Source organism: Gobio gobio (genome assembly GCF_949357685.1).
Source record: "Gobio gobio genome assembly, chromosome: 1".
Taxonomy (NCBI): domain Eukaryota; kingdom Metazoa; phylum Chordata; class Actinopteri; order Cypriniformes; family Gobionidae; genus Gobio; species Gobio gobio.
In genome coordinates this window covers 41,112,209-41,120,096 of record NC_137097.1, presented here as the reverse complement: position 1 = coordinate 41,120,096, position 7,888 = coordinate 41,112,209, and positions in this window count along the sequence as shown.

Sequence of the window (7,888 nt, the reverse complement as noted above, 5' to 3'; positions counted from 1 at the left end):
CAAAATTTGGGCTGTCGGTGTAAATGTAATAGACGTCTAACCAAAGAAATGAAACCAAACACCTTGTAATCACTGTTGACTTTGCTTAAATGATGGAATATCATCTCACAAGTTATTTAGTCAAAAATGGCATGTAACCAAATTCAAGGTTATTTTGGCTAGAAGTGGGTTCCTCATAGCCGGACTATATCGGGTCTACAGTTAACCGAGACGGTGTAATGACGGCTATTGCTTGTTGGGTATGGCTACAGACTACATCAGATCTGGGGTTTGGTGTCAACCACATGTTTTGAATTATTGAATGCTGTCAAGAGCATCAAACCATAGAAATGCTCGAATTCATGGTAATATTAGTACAAATGTTAGACTTTAGGCACAATTCTGTTTACTACTGGATAATAAACAGTTCTGATCTCCGGATTAAAATATGAAGCCAAACCAGTTGAGAACCACTGATAGCCCAGATATTTGGGTCTGTGTTTAGACTTTTTCAAATCAGACAGATTTATCAGCCGCGTCTGGGCAATGGTAACTGGTTTTTGTTAGTTGTGAAAGGATGTTTACATGGTGTGACTGACTATTTGAACCTGCTGCTGGTCCCTTCTGACCTTTAACAGACATTAACTGGCAACTGGAGTCGTAACAAAACAAGTTCCTCACATTGAAGCATGAGGTTGCTGTAGGGTGTTACCGGGTGGTGTTTAGTGGATTGCTGTGTGGTTGCTAGGGTGTTGTAGATGGTTGCTAGGTCATTGTTGCGTACCATCCTAAGTTAAAAGATCCAATGTCTCTGATGATAATTTGATCAAGTCTGAAAATCAGCTGACGGATGACTTAGATGAGTTTAAAGGACATCTGGTCAGGGATTTTACTGTTCAAAAGCTTGAGGTTCGATTTCAGTGTCACATGATCCTTCAGAAATCATTCTAATATGATGTTTTGGTGCTTAAGAAACATTTATTATTATCATCAATGTTGAAAAGTTATGCTGCTTAATATTTTTGTGGAAAGCATGATACATTTTTTCAGGCTTTGATGAATATAAAGTTCAAAAGAACAGCATTAATCTTTTGTAACATTATAAATGTCTTTACTGTCACTTTTGATCAATTTAATGCATCCTTGCTGAATAAAATTATTAATTTCTTTCAAAACAAAAATCTTACTGACCCCGAACTTTTGAACAGTAGTGTATTTCAAGAAAATTTAATTTGCCCGTTTTAAATGGGCAGAGAGCCCTGAGAAAGTTTGCTTTGAGTGTGTGTGTGTGTGTGTGTGTGTGTGTGTGTGCATGTGTGTGTGTGTGTGTGTGTGTGTGTGTGTGTGTGTGTGTGTGTGTGTGTGTGTGTGTGTGTGTGTGTGTGTGTGTGTGTGTGTGTGTGTGTGTGTGTGTGTGTGTGTGTGTGTGTGTGTGTGTGTGTGTGTGTGTGTGTGTGTGTGTGTGTGTGTGTGTGTGTGTGTGTGTGTGTGTGTGTGTGTGTGTGTGTGTGTGTGTGTGTGTGTGTGTGTGTGTGTGTGTGTGTGTGTGCGTGGGTGCGTGTGTGTGTGTGTGTGTGTGTGGGTTGGTGTCTGGCTCTGTTTATTGGAAGGAGGGGGGGCTTTTTGTTGATGTTAAACAGGATGTATGTGGCTTTCCTTTTTCAGTAGCAAGAATCCACTTGAGAGAGACTCAGATGATAGAAATATAGAGAGGGAGATCGAGAATAAATGTTCTAAAACCACATGGTACAGATCTCTGCCCCAATGCATGACTTAAAAGAGTCTTCAATACAAGCTGGTAGTTGGTTTAGTATCTTAATCCGGCTTCAGTCTGGACTGCAGAATCTGGATCTCAGGAATGTAGTGATTCTGAGTCTGAGATAAGTAAAGAAATGGTTCTGAAAAAAATAACATAATTGTTACCAAAGGAATCAGGTGCTAAAAATGTAATTTTAAACACATCAGGTGCTATACATGACATACTTGACTGTGATTTTAAAAAGGGTTTTGTTTGTACATGAACATCTCAGTGGTACTTTGTTAATGTACTGTAAGGATGTAATTTTTTTTAATTGATGATTTTAAATGACACAATAAAGGGTTGATTTCACTGACATGGACTTGATAACGTGATTTGTTGTTTTTTTTCTTACGATGCAGAAGCTAGAAATGTTCAGCCTTGATACAAAAATACAACATGGTTTAAAAAAATTCTAAATGTATAGTGTTATTCCTTTAACTCTGGTTCAATGTCAACCATTGAAGATAAAAAAAAATGCTGCTGTTCTCACACCCTCTAGTGGTGAATGGGAAAAAACGCATGTTATTATGACCACAATAAAGGAGATAATCATATTGGTGACTTCAAAGTCTGATTTTATTTTTTTCAAATACATATTCCATACAAACAAATCACTTCCTACACAAATCATTTGTAAAAGCAACAATACATTTGCCTTCTGATTTTGACAACATTATTGCATAAAATGATCCACATTGTTTCCAATATTCCTGTACACCAGACATGAAAAATACAGTCTTATTTCATTAAATGCAATCTGAAATATCAGTAATTGCACAGTAATCATTAAACTATGGAGAAACAATGACTGCAGTAGTATGTTAACACTTGACTCATGAAACTGCTGTACTTTATGTTGGACAGACAGAAAAAAAAGACATTCAACATGCATTATTACAGTACAGATTATAGCATCTCATTTATCTACAGTAAGTACAATAGTTCAAAATGTTGGCACTGCGAGAACATTTCTCATGTAAACAACAGTTACTTGATTTTCTCTGTCACTCAACTACAAATCAAATTATATAATGGAAAAGGAACATGCCAGCCACAAATGTGAAGGAGATAACAAAATGTACCAAGTATGTGATCAAGAGACAATCAAAAAACAATTTGGTTTTGAAGTGTAACCAACTTCATTAATTTGCATGTTTGGCTATTGTACAGATACAAGTATCAGTAACAAGAAATTAAACGTATGTAATTTCTTCCTCTTAAGCAGAGAGGTGTTGTTAAGAGATTTAACAATGTATTCAGAGTGTACAGATGTCTTTGCAAATACTGGCAAAAGTCCTTCATAACCAGCATTTGAGCGGGTTGGTTGCATCTCTGCCATGTAGGAAGGGGAAAAGACAAAGCAGCTCAGATTTTATTCCGGCTCTCTGCCCCTGTGAGGGTCTCGGTTAAACAAATGCACTGTTGCCCTCTGGTCCCATAGAAAGCAACCACACACCTACAGAGTGACTAGAGCCAGTGACAATTCAGCATGATTTCTAAACCTTGTCAACTTGGCAAGATTTCTACCTGAGATAAAAGCAAAAGTGAAGCAGTATAACGGTGTAATACCACAGCCGGGTCAATTTAGTGCAACAGCAGGGTTATGAGTATGATTTTTTTTTAATACAAAAGTTCAATAACAAAGAGGTTAATATGGACTATTTTCACAGTTTTCAACATCGCAAATCAAGTAAAGTTTTTCACATTTTGATTTCTGCAAGCATTTATATATTAACTTTGAGTTACAAAGTAAATTCCAAAATATAGCTGCAAGCAGCGATGACGGGCCCAAGCCCCGGTGCCACTGCCACCCCAGTGATTTTAGGGAAACTGTGCAAGGTGAGCAATATGCATTTAAAGCAGGTAAATATAAAAGGACCATGTCAAAGACGCATACGGCACATTTACTGCAGCAGCTGGTGTCACCATAGCCGCAAAACACAATAGCCACATCCATGAGATCATTTAAATTTATGGCTGTCTATGGAGCGGACAGAAAGCTCTCGGATTGCATAAAAAATATCTTAATTTGTGTTCTGAAGATGAACGAAGGTCTTACGGGTTTGGAACGACATGAGGGTGAGTAATGAATGACAGAATTTAAATTTTTGGGTGAGCAAACCCTTTAAACTAATTATATAAAACTAGGTATCAGTGAACTACAGCACTACAAATGAACTGGATCTATGTCTTTATTTTGTTATTCAAATTGAAAGAAAAAGAGAAGGCCTAAGAGATTTCTTATCCATTAACAGCAAAAAAAGTACATTCCAAAAAATGCTGTTTCGACTGTGTTTCTAATAAAACGACACATACACATACAATATTAAAGGGACAGTTCACCCAAAATTGAAAATAAAGTCAGTAATTACTCACCCTCATGTTGTTCCAACCATGTAAGACCTTCGTTCATCTTCGGAACATAATTTAGTATATTTTTGATGAAATCTGAGAGTTGTCTCACTCCTCCATAGGCTTTCAGAGGGAATGAAACTTGATGGCCCAGAATAGTAAGTAGAGAACTGAGATTACGGCGTTCTTCTTCTACTACTACTTGTTACTGGCTAGTAGTAGAAGAAGAACGCCGTACTCTCAGTTCTCGCGCGTGCGTCGTGGCACTCCCGCGAACTCTCGTCAGAGGCTCAAATTGAACAACAATAATAGTGGGATAAAGTCGTTATTTTTGTTGTTTTTCCGCTCAAAAAGTATTTTCGTCGCATGATAGACTTAATACAGAGCCACGGTAGTCATTTGGACTCCTTAAATGACGTTTTTACTTACTATTCTGGGCCATCAAGTTTCATTCCCTCTGAAAGCCTATGGAGGAGTGAGACAGCTCTCAGATTTCATCAAAAATATACTAAATTATGTTCCGAAGATGAACGAAGGTCTTACATGGTTGGAACAACATGAGGGTGAGTAATTACTGACTTTATTTTCAATTTTGGGTGAACTATCCCTTTAAGGCACAGAGGAAACATTATGGATGAGACCTGTATTCAAGTTAACACTTAAAAAAAGCTGCATTTAAATTAAGCAGTGAACTTTTAATGCCTAAGCATTTAAACTGGCAAAGTGAAAGTTAACTTTGTGAAAGAATTCCTGCAGCTCAAGGCATGGTGCTAACAGCATTAAGGTCATGGGTTTGATTTTGCATGGAATGCATGAACTAATAATTGAATTCACATGCATGAACAATTGAATTCACTTCATTTTGAACCTCATGCCCTTTTCAATGCCATATATTTTCTAAAACTTCCCATATTTGTCTTTGGCTACTAATGTTTGTTATCTCATAATTTCTCTCCAGTTGCTGCTAACTTCGCTGACACCGCAAACTCAGTTCCTGACAGGAGTTCCGGTTTCAAAGCACAATCTACAATTCACATCAGTGATACTGTCGGCTAATGCTTAACGTATCTGTATCCAAGCCCACAGAGCATGACAGACCCTGTGAAAGCCTTGAAACTCAAGCCATCAGCGAATTCTTGCAGACTCTGGTGGGCCATTATAGTTCAGTGGACATGAAAGGGGCATTACAGCTGCAATATCATTGTCGTTTCAAATGTAAAAATCATTTGACTATAAACAATGCTCATTAATTTAAGATATTTTTGTTTTATCACCTTGTATAAACAAGAACATTTCACTTGCAGAACTTTGTAAGATAATTCTTTACCCCCAATATATCTTATCAAATATGTTTTAAGCACAACATTTGTCAACGCTGTAAAAAAAGAAAGATATATTCTTTAAAAACAAGTCTTCAAATTATTTTGTTTATATAAATTATTGTTTTTTTATATTATTTATCTTGTTCATCTTATCTAGTCAGCATGAAATGGAAGTTCTGTCATGACAACTTTTGACTGTTTGGCATGGATATGGATTTGACAGTGTTGAGAGCAAGTACAGGACTTGCTACTGCCAATACATACACAACACGCTGCTGCGAGCATGTAAGACAAGATACTGCTGTACAGGCACGTGCAGGGGGGGGGGGGGACTTTGGGTGCTCGAGCCCCTGCCCTTTTTCAAAATGAATCAAAAGTGCCCCTCTCAGACAAATATCAATGATATTATCGTGGTCAATAAAACTAAATAAATGTGATTATTATAACATGACATTGATGACAATGTATACAATAGTAACGAACGGCTCAAAAGTCGGACAATTTCTGTTGAGGCGTTGCCATAACGCGTTGCTATGGGTTGCGTGCGTTTTGATTGATTGCTGATTTTCCTCTGTTCGGAAGCGGCTCTCGAGCCAAATATGGTCCTTTCAGAGAGTGTGTGGCCTTACGGAAAAAAAGTAAACCAATAGCCTATTTTTTTCCATCCATAATCAGAGCTAATGTGTTGATTTAATTACAAATCTATATATTATATATTTTAAAGTATTACACAATTCAATGCCCGTTTGTCATGTATATACACAAACCAATCGTGATCTGGCAAAGCAAGTTCAAATTCCATTGGGCATGTGAAGTGGAGCGGTAATTTTCTGTTCTTATTCATAAATCGGTTGAAAACTACATGGACAGACGAACTACGTTTCAGGCTTTCGGTACGGTGCGCGCGTGTACCGAACGGTTATGAATGCAATCTATAACAGTTAACAGTCGGCCTGTTTAAAGCGCGGAACACACTTCAATCCGAGTTCCCACACGAACATATTAAGTATTCAGTCCATTTTATCACGAAATTCAAACGATAAATGCCGTTTTAACGCTCTATTATGTGACGTGACAGATAGACGCGTATCATTTCAACTTCAAGCGGCAGCGCGAGTGAACGCGATCATCTCTTCCTAAAGAAATGAATATCTAAAGGTATGTTGAGGATACATTACAACTTACTGAAACGTATTATATGTTGTGTAATCGCTCCATCGGTGTTTCAACCGCGGAAAGACAATAAAACAGCTTGTAAACAAACAATGTCATGTAGAATCACATTTACCTCAGAAGTCATTCAGTGTCCACAGCTGTGAGTTCACTAGAGAGATTAACACTTTCACTGAATACATGCACTATAGCCTATATATTCGTTATATTAGCCATGTATATATTCATTATATACCACTTAGCCTGTTAGTGATGTCTTGTTTATTTAATGTATGTTTAAATAAACCTGTCATGAAAATTACAGCCACTAAATGATTATATTTCAACGAGTTGGAGAAAAAATAATAATGATTAGATTTAGATGTTAATGCAAAAACTGCCTTGTGAAGCTTATGAGTGTTGATTATTATATCTAAAAATAAATAGCAAATGAATTTAGGCTAATAGTTTGGGCTCTGTTGTTAATCTTTAATATGTAAGGGCTCCCTATATAGTTTACAGCATTATCTTTAAGAAACTTTTAGTTATAACTGAATTCATTTAAGGACAGACACATTTTTTTTTCATTAAACCACTGTTGAATAAAAATGAATAAAAAGCAATTTTGTAAAACTGCTGTACCGAACCGTGACTTCAAAACCGAGGTACTTACCGAACCGTCAGTTTTGTGTACCGTTACACCCCTAATATATATATATTTAGGCTACATATTGCCCCTTTTTTACATTTGAGCCCCTGCCTCTGAAGAACTCTCTGCACGGCCCTGCTGCTGTACAATATAGCGTACATGAATTACCCATAGCAGATCTATACAGGTGGAGCTGGGGAAGATGGAGGGTTTCTGAAAGTGTGTTGTATTCCTATAAGGCAAATGTTAACCAAGTATTTGAAGTTTGAGCATGCAAGCTCATTGGCTACTGATACAGCAGGAACCAATCAGATGTGCCCTATAGATGATGTGTTTGCAAGCAGTTGAGTTAAAGGTGGAGTAAGTGCTTTCTGGTAACCGACTGTTTGAAAACAAACACGCCCCATTTTGATAGCTCCGCCTCACACATACATAACCCAGGCAACGGTTATGGTGGAATCTGCTGTGCCAGCCGGCTGAGGGTATGATGTCATCAATAAGTGAAAGCAATGTGTGTTACTATGGTAATCCAGGTCGAATGTTCAGTGAAAAAGTCATCCCCTCCATCGCAAAAACACAAACACAGTTCTCATGAAAAACTTGATAGCACGAGCACGACAGACCAACTAACAA